Source organism: Ceratotherium simum, chromosome 1, assembly GCF_057802395.1.
Source record: "Ceratotherium simum simum isolate JZ-2026a chromosome 1, ASM5780239v1, whole genome shotgun sequence".
NCBI lineage: Eukaryota > Metazoa > Chordata > Mammalia > Perissodactyla > Rhinocerotidae > Ceratotherium > Ceratotherium simum.
In genome coordinates this window covers 91,431,222-91,448,252 of record NC_141900.1, presented here as the reverse complement: position 1 = coordinate 91,448,252, position 17,031 = coordinate 91,431,222, and the positions used below count along the sequence as shown (strand labels likewise).

Genomic DNA, 17,031 nt, shown 5'->3' with positions numbered 1-17,031 from the left:
GGGCGGGGCAGAGAAGAGCCGTTCTCAGCTCTCCCCAAATTGGTTAAGCTTGTCCCGGCTTTTGGTATGCCATATTTGAGCAAACGCCGCCGAGGAAACGGAACCACTAACGAAGACTGCCGACCAAATGACAGCGGAGCAGCACACGCGGGCAGAGAAGGAAGCAAAACACGAAGGAAGGCAGTAGTCTAGCAGCCACGTGAGGTGGGCGAGCCCGTCAGCCCTCGCAGGGAGAACTTGAACTCCCGGCTTGCAGCTGGGCAGTTACCCTCCGAGGACTACAACTCCCAGGGTGCTGCAGGAGCGCCTCCCCCCCCCCCGCTGCTCCTCTCGCCCCTTCCCCGCCCCTCCCGCCGCTCCTCTCGCCCCTCCCCCGCCCCTCCCGGCCTGATCGGCGTGCGCCTGCGCACGGGAGGTCGGAGGAGTCTTACCCTAATGTAAGATGGTGGCCCGTCTGGCTGTGGAACCCACCGAAAGCTGAGAGTCTCTCTCTCTCAGCGGTAAAGGTCGGACTCGCTGAAGCAATCAGGTCCGGTTCTGAAGAGGTTTTTCCCCGACGCTCGCTCAGTGGTCTCTTGTGAGGACGCGGCAGCGCGTGGAGTCGGCTAAGGGAAAAGCGAGGCAAGGCAGGAGGGTGAGTCTCTGCGGGGCTGGGCTTAGGGGAAACCCGGGGCTGACCGGCTACGAGAGAGCGGAGGCTTCGCGGGGACTGTGCAGGCCGCACCCCCCTTTCTCCCCACCCCCCGCCTCATCTTCACCCTCCTCCTCCTTGGTCTTCCTCCTCCTCCTCTAACTCCCTCTCCCCTCTACGCCACAGCAGTTAGCACCAGGAAAAGGGAGCGGGGCGGACGGCAGCGCGGCGGCGAGACCGACTCCTTCAGAATTTCTTCAATTGGGGAGGCGAGGCGGCTTCTTGTCTTCATCCCTCCCCGCTACGTTTTTGTAGGGGCAGGAATTTTAGGTCTCAGTCCTCCTTGTTTTCCCAGCCCTCTTTCCCTCTCTGACGTCCTTTCCCGGTGGCCCCCGCCTCCCAGGACCAAAGCCATCACTTCCACTCCGACCTGTGTTGTTGCTGCTCATTAATCCCACTGCTCATTGCCCACTCGTCTTGCTGCCTGGTTTTTGCTCCACTGCTACCATTCTGGAGTTAGCCTTTGCCCCCCTTTTGGGCTTGCAGTCAGCCCCTAGTCTATCCGCCACCCTCGAGCTTTTTCCGATTTGCAGGCTTTCCTTTAACCACATCTGTCATTTTCAAGCTGCCCCTGAAGTATGTAGATCATGCTGCTGGTCATTCTGACCCACCTGTTTCACAGCTTTTTGGGAGTTGTCCGTTCCTTCCCTCTTTTCTATACAGATTCCTTAAACATGCACTTCCAGAAAAAAGGATGCCCCGTGTTGGCCCCTGAAAAGTCAAGGAAGTTGGGGAGTGAATGAAGTGAGGTAGGATACTATTAAACGTTCTGAGTGAAGATCGTTTATTCAGGCTGCTCAGGAGAGGAACGTTTTCGTTTTGCTTTCCGTGATCTATTTGTGGATTATTCGCTCTGTTGGGACGTGGCGTTTTTTTTCCTTCTCATTTTGGACCAGTTTCTCCATGCTACTAAGCGTTCTTCTGAATTGCCTCTCCCCAGGACACTTAATGTGGGCTCTGATTATACCAACAAATATTAGTCTAGGCATTTCAAAATAAGGTAAATCTGGCACACAACCAAATTCATCTGTGAACCCCACAAGCAAATAGGAGTGATATTTTGATTATCTGCAGGTTATATGTGGGTTACAGATCCCTTCCATGTTGAGAATTGATTATTGACTAAGTGAGTTGTATAGATGTTCAGCTTAATTGATGACATTTTATTTATGGTTTGAGTGGAAATTTCCTCTCCAGCTAATATCAGACTTAGTATTTTTGGATTTGGGAAGTTCTCTCTTTTAACATTTCTAGGATGGTAAGTATCTGAATACATTGTCTTCTCTTGAAAACCCATTAGGTATGTATGCAAAAGAAAAAATCGATTTTTTTTTTCCAAAATTAAATTCTTCATTTTTTCCAGAGAGGAAGGAGGCTGGGAAAAGAAATGACAAAGCTGTGTACATACATGCATTTGGTGGCACTCACTGTCATTATTATCTACATTAAAAAGCAGACAACTAGAAGCAAGAGGTGGCTTAGTATGTCCGTGTTTTGGCGAAAGCTAAATTGAAATGTACTGACTAATGGCATAATGGGAAGAAGGAGCCTTTGCTATAATCAGACCACTGTGAAATAATTACCGGAAAAGCATTGATCAGATACATACGTCTCAAGTTAAAACATAAATAAGACATGGGGTTCTTAAAATACATGTAAAAATGTTAAAAGTCATAGTAGCAGTCTTATGCCACAATATTCCTCTTATTTGCAAAAGTAATAATATCTCTAGTGTAAATACAAATCCCTTTTAATCACTTTTGCACATTACAGTATTGTGATTTTTACAGATTTTACCTGCAATACTTGAGGAATGTTACATTTGGCATTATATTTACTTGACTGTGATAAATGGTTTGTTTTATCAAATATAAACCGAGGTTAGAAAAGCTATTTAGAAAACTTTTTTCCTTTCAACCACTTAAGTCTTAATTTGGGAAAACTAAATAAATCTCTACTCTTCTGAGATTTGGAAGCAATTTATATAGCAAACCTTGTCCTAAGTTATGACTTAAGATTTAAGAAAAATATTACTTATGTTTAGTTTATCAGTAGGAACATATTTAATACAACTAATCTTCAACTCTAAGTAAAAAATGATTTCATTTTTTTTGTAATACGCCGGTAGAGAAGCTTTCCACTTTGAACAAGCCTAACACAGGTTTAGAAACCTTGGCAGTCATACTTGGCTGAATTGTAAGCAGTATGTTCTCGGAGAGGACTGTTTATCTGGCAGAAGAGAATAAATGATTTTAATACATCTTTCCTTTTGTAAAGATATTTTGCCTCAATAAATATATTCTCAAGTAATTTTCTCCATGCCATACTTTTTTCCTGCAGTCATCAGATTCTTAGTGTCAGCACTCTGAAGTCAAAATAAATTTACTTTGGGGTCTTTAGCACATCTAAAGAAAATAGCTCAAGTTCTTTGGCATTTTGATAGGAAATAGGGAGCTGAGATGTCAAAATATTTTTGTATAGTTTAGGTTTTTAGATGTAACATTATGAACATTGCAGCTTCATAATCATGGTTTTTTTTTTTTTTTTTTTGATAGCTTGGAATACTTTCTGCCAGGTTCAATAATTGAATTCTTCAGATGAATAGATCATTTCTGTAGGAAGGTGTTTGAACGTGAACTACTTAAAGTTGATTATAAAATTTGTTTTCATAAAGTTGCATAGACAAATTTTTAATTTTGTTAGGATAAGACAATTATATAAAATGGCAAAATGTAGGAAAATTGTTTTGTGAGGCCCTTCAACTTCAGTCTAAATGGGAGCAGTAGTGATAACTTGCAGCTCATTACTTTGTACAAAAAGAGGGCGTTGCTTAAGGATGAACTCCTTAGGGGAGTGTTATTTTAAAAATGATTTTACATGTCTTTTAAGAGAATGAAAAAATATCTTCTCAGTTTAAGTAGTATGATTTTAGAAGTCTTCTATTTCTCTCCTTCTCTACTCCTGGTTTTAAGGTGAAGCTACACTCTTTATTTTGATTTTTTTTTTTTTTTGCTGCCTGCAAGTAATATTTGATTGAATCTGTTTCAACTCAATGTTACTATTTTTGTAGACCATTCAAGTGAAGTATAAAGTTTTAAATATTTATTTATTTAGTGTGTGTGTGTGCGCGCGTGTGCGTGCTTGAGGAAGATCAGCCCTGAGCTAACATCCATGCCTCCTCTTTTTGCTGAGGGAAGACTGGCCCTGAACTAACATCCATGCCCATCTTCCTCCAGATCTTCCTCCACTTTATATGGGACGCCGCCACAGCATGGCCTGACAAGTGGTGTGTCAGTGCCAGCCCGGGATCCGGGCCTGGGCCGCCAGCAGCGAAGCGCGCACACTTAACCACTACACCACAGGGCTGGCCCCTAGAAAGTTTTAATTTGTGAAAACTTCAGCCTCTGCTGACAATTCAGTTAGCTTTCTGTCATTAGGTGTAGTACTCTCTTGACTTTTTGTGAAGGAAGTTGGTTCGAAAGAAAAACAGTAGGGAAATAGGTTATAGAGATTTTTTGTGTTCTAGAAATAGTATAACTAGAATGTACTACATACTTTTCTCAAAGGATTTCTTAATCTAAGTGGAACTTGTAAATGGTTTTCATCCCACTGGAATAGCATGTATTGTATAAAACTTGTTAACACATTCTGAGATTTTTAAAAATTTTTTGTTACCTCAGAGATACTAGGAAAAAAATCTGCAAATTCTGCAGATCTGCCTATTATTATGCAAAATGTGGCAATATCCCTGATGTTTTAAAGATAGTAATATGTATTTTTTTCTCAAAAGTTGAGAGAAGACAAATTTTAAAGATGGCATCATTTTCTCAATTATTTAGTAATGGAAGGAAAGAAGATAAGTGGGACTTTTTAATCACATATTTAGTGGTTTTCTGAAAGCACTTTTTTCAGAATTGTTTTTAATCTCATTATTATGTATTCTTCTTTATTAGTATAGTGTTGGTATAGTGTAGTGTTCCTTTTTTTTTTTTTAATTTTTATTTATTTATTTTTTTCCCCCCAAACCCCAGTAGATAGTTGTATGTCATAGTTGCACAGCCTTCTAGTTGCTGTATGTGGGACGCGGCCTCAGCATGGCCAGAGAAGTGGTGTGTCGGTGCGCGCCCGGGATCCGAACCCGGGCCGCCAGCAGTGGAGCGTGTGCACTTAACCACTAAGCCACGGGGCTGGCCCTAGTATAGTGTTCTTTATTGGTATATTGTGTAGTAAATGTCAACTTTTTCAAGTGTAGTAATCCAGTGGGTTTTGTCACATTTCTTTTTCATAGTATCATCCTTTTATTTTTCATCCTTTTTATTTTTCAAAGAATAGTATCATCCTTTCAATCAGAAAGTAGTTTATAGAAGAGAAAATTTCAACACTCTTTTGGCCCCTTAGATAGCTTTCCCATAGCGGAATTTTTCTTTTACCAAAAGAGAGAAATTACATGCTATCAAAAAGAAGATGATTACTTATACTTGCTAGGAAAACTTAACTTTAGAGATAGTACGAGTACAAGGCAATTTGAATGTGAGTTTAGTTTTCTCCTGAGGAGTTTGTGAGGATGGTTTCATTCCTCCTAAACTCTGTTTATATAAGAGAGTTGTCCTGTTTTAAACTCTAATTGCGTTGGCTGGTGGGCAGATGATATATAGCTATGAGGGTAAACCTTGCTCTTTGTATATGTGTGTGTGTCAGATATCTGTTCAAAATCAAATACTTTTTTTAGTTATGGTAACTAAAATCTTGCCTCTCGATTATTTAGAGAAAATATGGAGAAGGGGAAATCAAAATATTCGGATTGGTTTGTATATATGCCTAAAACCAGTTTGGAAAAAAAAGAAAAAGTCAGGGCAAAAATGCAGTGTAATTAGGAGAATAAAATGCCAACATTTAAAGAAAGTAGGTGTTGTATTACTGCTTTTGGAAGGAATTAGTGAATGATGTTATATAGAAAATAGTGATTGAATTTTGAAAAGTAGCTGTAGACTGAAATATCAAAGGGGTGGAGCATTTCTTAGCAGCAACAAACAGATACATTGTCATTAAGCCAAATATCTGAAATTTCTTAAGCATGTTTTTCAGTCTTTGGAATAAAGAGGACGTGCTAATTTTTCTGATTATTTTAGAATCTACTAATTCATTCCCTATTAAGGGCGATAGGTGTCTTCAGATTTTGCATTTCCTGAAGTAACACTGGCTGATTTGGGTTATTGAACATTGATTGTAGCAACCTTTTTTTTCCCCGTATGTTCTGCCTTTCATGTTTTGCTTATGATTTTTTTCCAATGTTTTTAATTTTCAGCAGTTGTTTAGGTGGATCCTTTTGTGAATGCTGTGATTGAATGAAAACTGGAAATATAAACAGTTGCTTTTGGTGCTAAGGTTAAATTTTCTTTTGGTGGAGATCCGCTCTATTTTGATTAGATTTTTTCCTCTAGTTTTTATTAATTCTTTGATGAGAATTAGGATCATGTAAGTTCTCTGTCAAATTAGATTTTTCCGACATTTTTTTCTTACTCTAAATGGGGTCCTAGGTATTTGTTGGGTAAAGAAAATGTTATGATGTATTTTGGTTTTGTCATTTAAGATGAAGTAAAGACATTATTAGTACTTTTTAAAAAATAAACTTATTAATGTGAAAAGTTTTAAACAAGTATAAAAGTAGACATGAACTTCTGTGTAGCTGTCATTTCAAAGATTATCAACTGATAGCCAATCTGGGTTCATCAATACCCCCACTTACTTTATCCCTTGTCCTCCTACTCTTTGACCTGGATTATTTTGAAGCACATCCTCGTCAACACATTATTTCATTTGTACTAGAACTCTTTTGATGTAAAGTCTCTTGATTTTTTATCAGAATTATTCAATCAGCTTGTCTAATAGTCTTTGAGTACTTAATATAGACCCACTTCTTGGGAAATGGCCCAACTTCTTCTAAGAGTTTATTATCTTGTTAGGTATACTTTTGTAATAATATAACTGGCACTATCTGAAGCATTATACAAATAATATGTGGTACATATAGTTTGAGTCCAGTATGTTAGTGTAGGGATATCTTCAGACTAAAGTTTAAGAGTGGAGCTTCCTGGAGAAAGTGGGACTTGAATAAAGAATATGTACTATCTGCATAGGTGGAGCATCTCCAGAAGGAGAACATCCATACGTTTCATGTGGGGGATGGAAGCATGAGCAAATACTCATTGGTGGGGACCAGCATGATGGAGAGGGTTATAAGGAGTTTGATCTCAGTGGAATAAGTGTTAAGTTTCTGGGAATGGTGTCAGAGAAATTAGTATACTAGGGTAGAGCTAGATTATGAAAGGTGTATTCAGTGTCAGGTTGAATTTGATCTGCTAAGCAGTAAGGAGCCATTAGAGGTTGTGGGGGGGCAGAGGATGACATAATAAAAGTGCTTTTTAGGAAGAGTGCTCTTTCAGTAGTGTACAGCATATTTTGGGGTTGACAGTTGTGTTGAGTGTGAAAAATTAACGACTAGGCCACCAAGGTAAGGGGCCATCTGAGAGATGTTAGTGTGGAAATTCTACAGGATTTGGCAACTAATTGATTCCATTTGCTCTTCTGTCCCTTATATCCAGAAATGACACCAATGTTTTGGAGAATAGAGAACTGAGGACATGTGCCCTGTTTGTCTTTGGTAGTAAACTGTAATTTGTTATCCAAGCCCAGCTTTTGGAAAGGAAGTGAGACTTGATTACTCAGATAATAGTCTCAAAAAATTTCGGTAGAAAATAGCTACTAGTGTTTTCAAATAATTGTAGATATTCCCTGGGGAATAAGAGTTAGGAAAATAAAGAAAATCTTTACTATATGATAGTAAGAGATGGAACATATTTCATTTGTAAAAGAGAAATGTATACCTCATCTGCTTCTTACGTGTGTATGAATTCAGAAGGAGTATTAGGAAACTTATATTTGAACAGCCTATAACCAGTATATATTATTGGATATCTATAAGGTTCAATAATGACCTTATTAGAGCAGAAGGAATGGCTGAAAATTCTGATGAAATAAGGCACTAAATATTGTCAGCTCCAAGCTCCCTTAAGGATGGATAAGGTTAGGTCAGCAGGCCAAAGAAGAATGTAGGGACATTATTAAATGAAAGTTTATTCTTTGATTTATTTTAATACACTTTGGTTTGCAAAGGTATTAAAAACATCTGGTTAATCAACAGCCATATTTATTTGGAAATTTTAAAAGTTCTGAGACCCTTGAAGTTATTCTTTTCTTTGTTTTGGTTTGTTGACTTTTTGTTAAGCCAACTTTCTTCGTCTATGGTGTATTTCTGGACAGCATGCTTTCTTTGTTTTGTGAAGGAAAATTTCACATTTTATCGTAAAGCAGGGGGGAGAAAGTAGATTTCTTGCTTCTGGCTTTGTAAATAGTAGGTGAATAATACTGTATTGCCATTTATTCTCTTCCTGCTTTCTTCAGTAGCACATTTATTCCTTCTCTACTGCATTTAGCATGTGGATCTCAAGGATTCTCACAATTGAGTCTGAAAATGTCTCAAGCTTAGGATCCTTCCAACTTCAAAATTAAATGTATCGTAATCCACCAGTCATTTTCTTTCCTGTTATTATAATAGGTATGGCCTACCATAATGCCATGGACTTTTTAGGTACTTGGGAAATATTAATAAGGATAAAGATGATGATGCAATCTAGTACATTATTGGGGAATATCTATTTTTCATTGACATTCCTTCCATCCTAAGACCTCTTTAATCCTGGTAATGTGACAGAGCTATTTTTGACATTTTTTACTTCTTTATTTAGCTAGTCATGTGTGCTGATGGGTCACTAGAATAGCAAACTACTGACTCGTTGGAGGTTTGTTTTAATAGGGGTTTTAAAGTGTTATTTAAGATTGAATTGAGATCCCCTTTGTGCAGGAGAATCTTGAGAAGGATTATGCATCTTTCTCATTGCTACCCAGTCTATGTGGCAGGGAAGTAAATATCAAATATGCAGCATAGGAGAATCTTAGTATTTGAGAATATCTTCAGTAGTAGCTACCAATTTATTCTTTTCCCCAAGAAATTTTAATTTAATCCCGTGGAGTGAGGAGCTACTTATAAGTGTCACAGTCGATGGTGATGGGGAGAGGAGAAAATGGCTCCCTGCTCCAAAAATCTTCCAGATTTTAATAACTTGAATTAATCTCAAATTATTAATACTTTGCATATTTTTCATTCATACAGTTCTTGGGAGGGAGCTGATTTTGTATGAGTGCCTTGAGTAGCCAGGAGGATAGGTACATTGTAAACCTAGAAAGAGGCAGAAGGTACAGTGGAAGACTTCAAATTTTAATAATGGCTACGGTGCATTTTTGCCTAAGGCGTTAATGGCACTGGCTCCTTTGCTACCTTTGGCTACATACTTTTATGTTTTCTTTTCTAAGTTAGGCTGTCAGTACCAGTTGGGAAGGGTACCAACTTTAGCCTTTTCCAAGTGAAACTAGTATCCCTGTCTAGGCTTGTGCGTTTTAATCTCTCCAGCTCAAAACCTGACCATTTTTATGTCTTTTCTCTGCCAGAAGGAAAGGGGAAATGGGAAAGAGATGAAAATGGTAAGTATGATACTCCCCATCTGCTAGTATGTTAGTGTTATATTATTTTAAGATTGTTTTATGGATGAACCTCTGCCTTTCATTTTTAATTTTATATAATAGCTTCATGAGGGGCTGACCCAGTGGCCTAGTGGTTAAGTTCGGCATGTTCTGCTTCAGTGGCCCGGGTTTGGTTCCTGGGCGCAGACCTACGCTGCTTGTTGGTGGCCATGCTGTGGTGGCAACCCACGTACAAAATTGAGGAAGCTTGGCACAGATGTTAGCTGAGGGCAAATCTTCCTCAAGCAAAAAGAGGAAGATTGGCAACGGATGTTAGCTCAGGGTGAATCTTCCTCAGCAAAAAAAAAAAAAGCTTCATGAATTTACTAAATGAATCTTAGAAACCTTTTAAAGGCCCTTTGGCCATAGAGTTGGTGATAGGTTGAAGACTACCTATATAAGTTAGATGCCTAGTGGTACTTTTTTGGAATTTCTTGCTTCTAGTAAAATCTTTTCTGTCATACTGGACCTTGTCCTAGATACGAATTTTGTTTCCAAAAAGTAAAGCTAGTAGTCTTTCTTTAAGGTAGTTACTCTCCCTACATTGTATGCAAATCTATTTTGATCCTGATGACAGTAAAATACTTTAATATAGGCATGCTAACAAAAGAACGTTTGTTAAGTCTTGTGTCACCGTATATTCTGTTGTCATGCCTAGCAATTATTTTCAGCAGCTTTGGAGAACTCTGAATAAGATATGATGTGTTTGTGTTTACAGATTGTGCTTTTTATTATGTACTACTAAAGTCTACAATTTTTAAAACTTGGCATGATAAAGGAAATATTGCTCTTCAGTATTTGGAGTAAAGGACTAATTAAAGTGATTTTTCATAGTTGAACATAGTTTTCAATAGCCTGTAGTTTTCCTTGTAAGCCTTGTGAACTCTTCCTATTTTTATTTATTGTTCCTACTAGGAGTATGCAGTATAGTATGGAGTCAGATTGCCTGAGTGTGAATCTTGGCTCTACCACTTAGTACTTGTCAGACTTAGGGTAAGTTACTTTACCCTGTCTGGGCCTCAGCTTCCTCATTTGTAGGATGGAGATACAGATTGTTGTGTGGAATAAAAGAATTAATGTATGTAAAGTGCTTGGAATAGTGTTCAGCACATAGTAAGCCCTATATAAGTGTTTGCTGTTTTTAAACATTTGAAGGAATCAAAAAACATCTATTTTTGAAGACATTTAAAAAAAATTTTTTTAATTGATGTTTTAATAGTTTATAACATTGTGAAATTTTGGGTTGTACGTTTTTTTTTGTCCATCACCATATATATGTCTCCCTTCACCCCTTGTGCCCACCCCCTACCCCCATTGCCCCTGGTAACCACAATACAGTTTTCTCTGTCCATGTGTTGGTTTATATTCCACATATGAGTGAGATCATACTGTGTTTGTCTTTCTCTTGCTGGCTTATTTCACTTAACATAATACCTTCCAGGCCCATCCATGTTGTTGCAAATGGGACGATTTTGGAAGACTTATTTTTTTATTCAGTACACTTTTTTATGTCTAGGTAGTAGTTATTTTACCAGCTGAATGCACAGATAATGTGTTTGAAGGAGTAATCAAAGGACTGGCCTGCCTGGAATTCTTTCCAATCAGAGAGTAATGGAAAATGAACCTGGATAGGTATGATAGAAAGTGATTGTGGAGTGTTTTGAACTAAGGCAGGGAAATTTAGATGTGGTTGATAGAGGGGAATCATTGCAAGTTTTTTTTTTTTTTTTTTTAAGTCAAGAGAGTGATGCGTTTAAAATAGTATTTAGGGAAGATGGTTTTGAGTGTCCTTAGTAGCATAGAATTATTTGGTTTTATGTGGACAGGAGGATTTTTTCTTTTTTTTTGGGTCTATTCTGTTAACTGATTTATCCAAAGGACCCAAACAGTGCCTGGTAGATAGTAGGTGTTCAATAAATATTTATTGGATGAATGAACCTTATGGAAGATTGAGATAACAGAGAGGGAAGCATAAAGGACCCTAGTTAAACTTTTGGGATTTCTACCTTTAAGGGTTAGAAGTGAAACAGGTATTAAAGGAACAGTTGAAGAGGTAGAAGGAAGATGGAAAAGTCTGTCTCTGAAAACAAAGGAAGAGATTTTCCAGGAAAGTGAAGTCACAGATAGGGATAGAGGGATCCAGAATGGTACTGCTTTTATTTCAAGAAGATGAAAAGAAATTGACATAGTCCAATAAAACATTCGAGGAGAATGAGGATAGAGAAAGCCCTTTGGCTTGTGGTGTGATGATCACTAACGTTATTAGAGCAATTTCAGTAGACTGGGAATGTAGGTCACATTGGGGGAAGGTTAAGGAAGATAGTAAGTGGAGGCTATAGGTAAAGACCATTCAGTCTAGAAAAGGACTGTAAAAATGGCAAGAAGACAAATTATTATTTTATTTTATTTTTTCCCCAAAGCCCCAGTAGACAGTTGTATGTCATAGTTGCACAGCCTTCTAGTTGCGGTATGTGGGACACGGCCTCAGCATGGCCGGAGAAGCTGTGTGTTGGTACGCGCCCGGGATCCAACCCGGGCCACCAGTAGCGGAGCACGCACACTTAACCGCTAAGCCACGGGGCCGGCCCAAGAAGACAAATTATAATAGCAGCTTTCATAGTTATTGATTGTGTACTATGAGAGACTCTATTAGTGATGGGAAAACTTGAGGCAGTTTGTGCTAAATGTTCTTTTTTTTTTTTAAAGATTTTATTTATTTATTTTTTCCCCCCAAAGCCCCAGTAGATAGTTGTGTGTCATAGCTGCACATCCTTCTAGTTGCTGTATGTGGGACGCGGCCTCAGCATGGCCAGAGAAGCAGCGCGTCGGTGCGAGCCCGGGATCCGAACCCGGGTCGCCAGCAGTGGAGCGCGCTCACTTAACCACCAAGCCACGGGGCCGGCCCTGTGCTAAATGTTCTTAAGTTGCATAGTAGAGAAGGCTTATTGCTGCGTCAAGGCTCTGCCACCTGCTAACTCTGTAATCTTGGGGAAAGTTGCTTAATCTTTTTGTGCCTCAGTTTTCTCCCTTATAACATGGAGGCAATGGTTGCACCTATTTTATAGGTGGTGAGAATTACATTATTTAATGTTTTTAAAACACTTAGAACAATGCTTGATATGTGGTAAACATTTGATAAATGTTAGCTATTATTATCATCCACTGCTGAAGTGAGGTAGAGAGTAGGATTGGAGGCTCGAAGAGAAGAAATAGAAAAAAAAAAAAGAAATTAATAAAACTGTTGCCAAGTAGTGGCAGGAATTAAATGGAAAGGTCTTAGAAGCTTTGCTCTGGCTGTTACCTCTGCCTGGAGAACAGTTTTCCAAATATCCACATTGCTATCTCAGCTCCTTCAGACCTTTGCTCCAATGGTCTCCTTTCAATAAGGCCTACCCTGACTATTTATTAATAGTTAGAATCCAGGCCCCTTTCACCCAATATTTGCATTGTTTTACTTTTTTCTATAATACTTACCTTCGCACATATCATGTAATCCACTTATTCGTTATATATATACTGTTTGTTGTAGATCTCCATCTAGTAGGGTAGGGATGTTTTTTCTTTGATTTATCCCAGGTTCTGGGAATAGTACTTGGTACATAGTAGGAGCTCAGTATATGCTTGCTGAATAAATAAATAATTTTACCATTGAAGTGGGATGGGTGGGGAAATGAGTTCAAGTGCTGGTGGTGATAGTTTTTGGAGGAGAGCCAATTTTCTGAGATCCATGGACACTGCATAGAAGTTGACCTTCTCAAAGACTTCCTCTTCTTTCTTGGATGTGTTTTCTTTTTTTTTTTTTTTTAATTTTTTTTTTTGTTATTTATTTTCCCCCAAAGCCCCAGTAGGTAGTTGTACATCATAGTTTCACATCCTTCTAGTTGCTGTATGTGGGACGCGGCCTCAGCATGGCCGGAGAAGCAGTGCGTCGGTGCGTGCCCGGGATCCGAACCCGGGCCGCCAGCAGCGGAGTGCGCGCACTTAACCGCTAAGCCACGGGGCCGGCCCTTGGATGTGTTTTCTGAGTCCATTTTGGTCCTGGTTTTCCTGGAAATCACTTGGGAAACTCATTTATGTGAGGAAAGGAAAATATAAGATGAATCTCTTTTTTTGCTATAGTAATTGTATTTTACATTTGATTAGCTAATAAAAGTTTATCTTTGAGTGATTATTAGATGTTAGCCACTGTTCTAATCTCTTTGTATTATTAATTTTTAAAAATTCTACAACTGCCTTACAAGTACATTACAGTTTCCTTGCAGGCCATAATTAGGGGTAAAGGAGAAGCCCTTTGCACTTGAGGCTAAGAACTTGCTTCCCCAGGGGCCGGCCTGGTGGTGCAAGCGGTTCAGTGCGCACGCTCCACTTCGGCAGCCCAGGGTTCGCCAGTTCAGTTGCCCAGCGCGCACCAATGCACTGCTTGTCAGGCCATGCTGTGGCGGCGTCCCGTATAAAGTGGAGGAAGATGGGCATGGATGTTAGCCCAGAGCCAGTCTTCCTCAGCAAAAAGAGGAGGATTGGCAGATGTTAGGGCTGCCTGCTCAGGGCTGATCTTCCTCACAAAAAAAAAAAAAAAAGAAAAAACATGCTTCCCCAGACTGTTATGTTCTATTGACAGGGAACTTCTGATACCTCATTCTTCCCTCCAACACTCACAGCCTTGACACTGTTACTTGCCTGAAGTCCATCCGGACTAATCTCTTTATATCCCTTTTTTTTTTTTTTTTTTTCCTGTGAGGAGGGTCAGCCCTGAGCTAACATCCATGCTACTCCTCCTCCTTTTGCTGAGGAAGACCGGCTCTGAGCTAACATCTATTGCCAGTCCTCCTCCTTTTTTCCCCAAAGCCCCAGTAGATAGTTGTATGTCATAGTTGCACATTCTTCTAGTTGCTGTATGTGGGACGTGGCCTCAGCATGGCCAGAGAAGCGGTGCGTCGGTGTGCGCCCAGGATCCGAACCAGGGCCGCCAGCAGCGGAGTGCATGCACTTAACCGCAAAGCCACGGGGCCGGCCCTCTCTTTATATCCTTTATCTCTTTTTATGTCAGGCACCACCAGTCTCCCAGCTGACACTTCATGTCTCACACTTTAATCCGCACAAGGTTCTGAACATTTCCTATTTTTTCACTCCTCTCCATCATCAGCAAAATTTTCTATGTCCTTGTTTTTTATTCCTGAACATTTCCTCTGCTTTCTACTTTTCTGAAGACACTGCTTCCCCTGCAGCCTTCTTATGTGTTGGCTATTGATTTTTTAACTTTTTTCTTATATGCCATCATCAGGGGTCAGTGGGGAATCCCATGCACTGAAATTTAAGACTACATTTCCCATTCTGACCTCCTCCATTGCACAGGAGTTGAAGAGGGAGCCTGGTTCCACTGAACCTGGAAATGGGGCAGATGTCTTTCATTCCCCTCTCCTCCCTAAAACTTGTCTGTTAACGGGTTACATTGTCTATAAACCCTCATGTTTGCTGGCATCTACTGCACCCTTGGTTATTCCTTATCTTGCATTTTTTTTTTTTTTTTGATCAGGAAGATTAGCCCTGAGCTAACATTTATTGCCAGTCCTCTTCTTTTTGCTGAGGAAGATTGGCCCTGGGCCAACATCCTTGCCCATCTTCCTCTACTTTATATGTGGGACGCCTACCATAGCGTGGCTTGATGAGCAGTGCATACGTCTGCACACGGGATCCGAACCCACGAACCCCAGGCCGCCAGAATGGAGCGCGTGAACTTAACCACTATGCCAGTAGCCTAGCCCCTTATCTTGCCTATTTTGGCTCCTAGCTCACTGTCATTTTTGCTGACACTATGCCTCTTTTAATTCTTGGTAATTTCAACATATACCATCTATGGTCTTTCTAATACTGTGGCCTTTTAAGTTCTAAAATTCCTGTTCCCTGATGATCTTGCTGTCCACCCTATCTCAGCCCCTCATTCCATGTTCATATCTTACACCTTGTTATTACTAATAACTTGAACCCCTCCATGATTTTCAGTTCATGCAATGCCCTCTCTGACCACCATCTGCCTTTTCAGCTCATTCCACCAACTACGCCAACTCAGCAATCTTTTACTGTCATAAGGACCTCCAGTCCACAGATTCTGTTCCATTTCACTGTTTCTTGCCCCCTTCCTTTTTTCTCTTTTTACCTAGTGTCCATTCATTACCTGGTGATAGATCATTATAGTCATTCCCTTTTACATGCCCTCACCTCCCTTGCTCCTTTCTTGCTTTCTTCATACTTACTTGGCAAAACCTAAACCCTAGTTAAATTCTCTGAGTACTTCATGTCTGCACCTGTACAGCTGAAAGTGACTGAAGAAAAATACAACTATGATGACCACTCTCATTTTAAATTCATGTTAAGAAATCTCAGATGGCCCTTAATATAGTCTCTTAGTCATAGTCTATTTCTTTACTCTATTCAGTTTCCCCTCTCCTAGGTGACTTAGTTTATACCTTTGCCTTTCTCCTCAAACTTCCAACACTCCTTCTCATATTCACTCTCAGTTGGTGGACCTGTTTTCTATTTCATTGAGAAATTAGAAGCAGTCAGAAGAATTGTTATAGACTCCACCACCACATCTAGGTACCTACTGAACTGATTCACAGACCTTGCCTGCCTTCTCTTACTATAGATACGTCTTTGCTTCTGTCTAATCCCAGTTCTTCTGATTAATACATTAGATCCCATCCCCTTTCATTTACTCTGGACCTTGCTGTAGCAGATCTCTCCCTTCTCTGTATATCATCAGTTCTTCCTTCTCCTCTGAATCATTCCCATGTCAGTGTGTAAACATGCCGTTATTTTTCTTATCATAAAAATATCTTCTCTCGATCACTCTTGCTTGCTCTTCTCTATTTCCATTGCTGCAGAACCCCTTAAAGCATTGTCTAAATGAGTTTGTTCTAGTTATTTTCTCAGGTTCTGTCTTATGCCTATTCCGGTCAGGCTTTTGCCCCTACCACTGTACTAAGATTGTTTTTGTTCATGTCTCCCAACAATGACATTGTTAAATCTGGTAGTCAGTTCTTTGTCTTGTGTGATCAATCTACATTTGATAAAGTTATGTTCTCTGTCTTCTTTGATATACTTGTTTACTTGCCTTTTAGGATACCACATTCCTTTGGTTTTCTTCAGAACTCTTTAGCTGCTCCTCCTTAGTCTTTCTTGGTAGATCCTCCTCTTTGCCTACCTCTAAACATTGGAATATCCCAAGGCTCAGTCCTTGATTATTATCTCTATCTACCCACACTCCCTTGGTAATCTCTGCTAGTTTCATGGCTTTGAATACCTTGTTAATATTGATGACTCTCAAATTGATTTCTTCAGTCCAGGCCACTCTCTTGAACTCCAGATTTGTATATCTAATTGCCTACTCAATATCTCCACCTGAATGACTGTTAAACATCTCAAACTCAACATGTCCAAAATGGATTTTTGCTCTGCCCTCCCAAATCTGCCCTCCTGTACCTGCTTCACCTACGTAGCCTTTCTCATCTCAGTTGTTGGCAGCTTCAAGTTGCTCAGGCCAGAAACCTTGGAGACGTTCTTGATTATCTTGCTCTCACATCCTACAGTCGTTCCATCAGGAAATTGTTGGCTCTACCTTTAAAACACGCAGAATTCAACCAGCTTTCACCATCTTGATAGCCACCATCATCTCTTGCTCGGTAGTTGCAACAGCCTTCTAATTG

The 17,031-nt window shown here is 39.8% G+C and overlaps 1 protein-coding gene across 8 annotated transcripts in view; it reads left to right on the top strand.

Annotated features, from left to right (window-relative positions):
- Positions 1-405: 405 nt before the first annotated feature.
- CNOT4 (CCR4-NOT transcription complex subunit 4) overlaps positions 406-17,031 on the top strand; it is a 140,700-nt gene continuing 124,074 nt past the window's right edge. For 3 of the 8 annotated variants that reach the window (XM_004430729.3, XM_014787726.2, XM_087431212.1), the window contains exon 1: positions 406-634. The gene's annotated coding sequence lies outside the window, so the exon portion shown is untranslated. Of the gene's footprint in view, positions 635-692; positions 1,441-17,031 lie in introns of those variants that run through there. The other 5 variants (XM_004430728.3, XM_014787724.2, XM_004430730.3 and 2 more) reach the window with 3 other exon arrangements.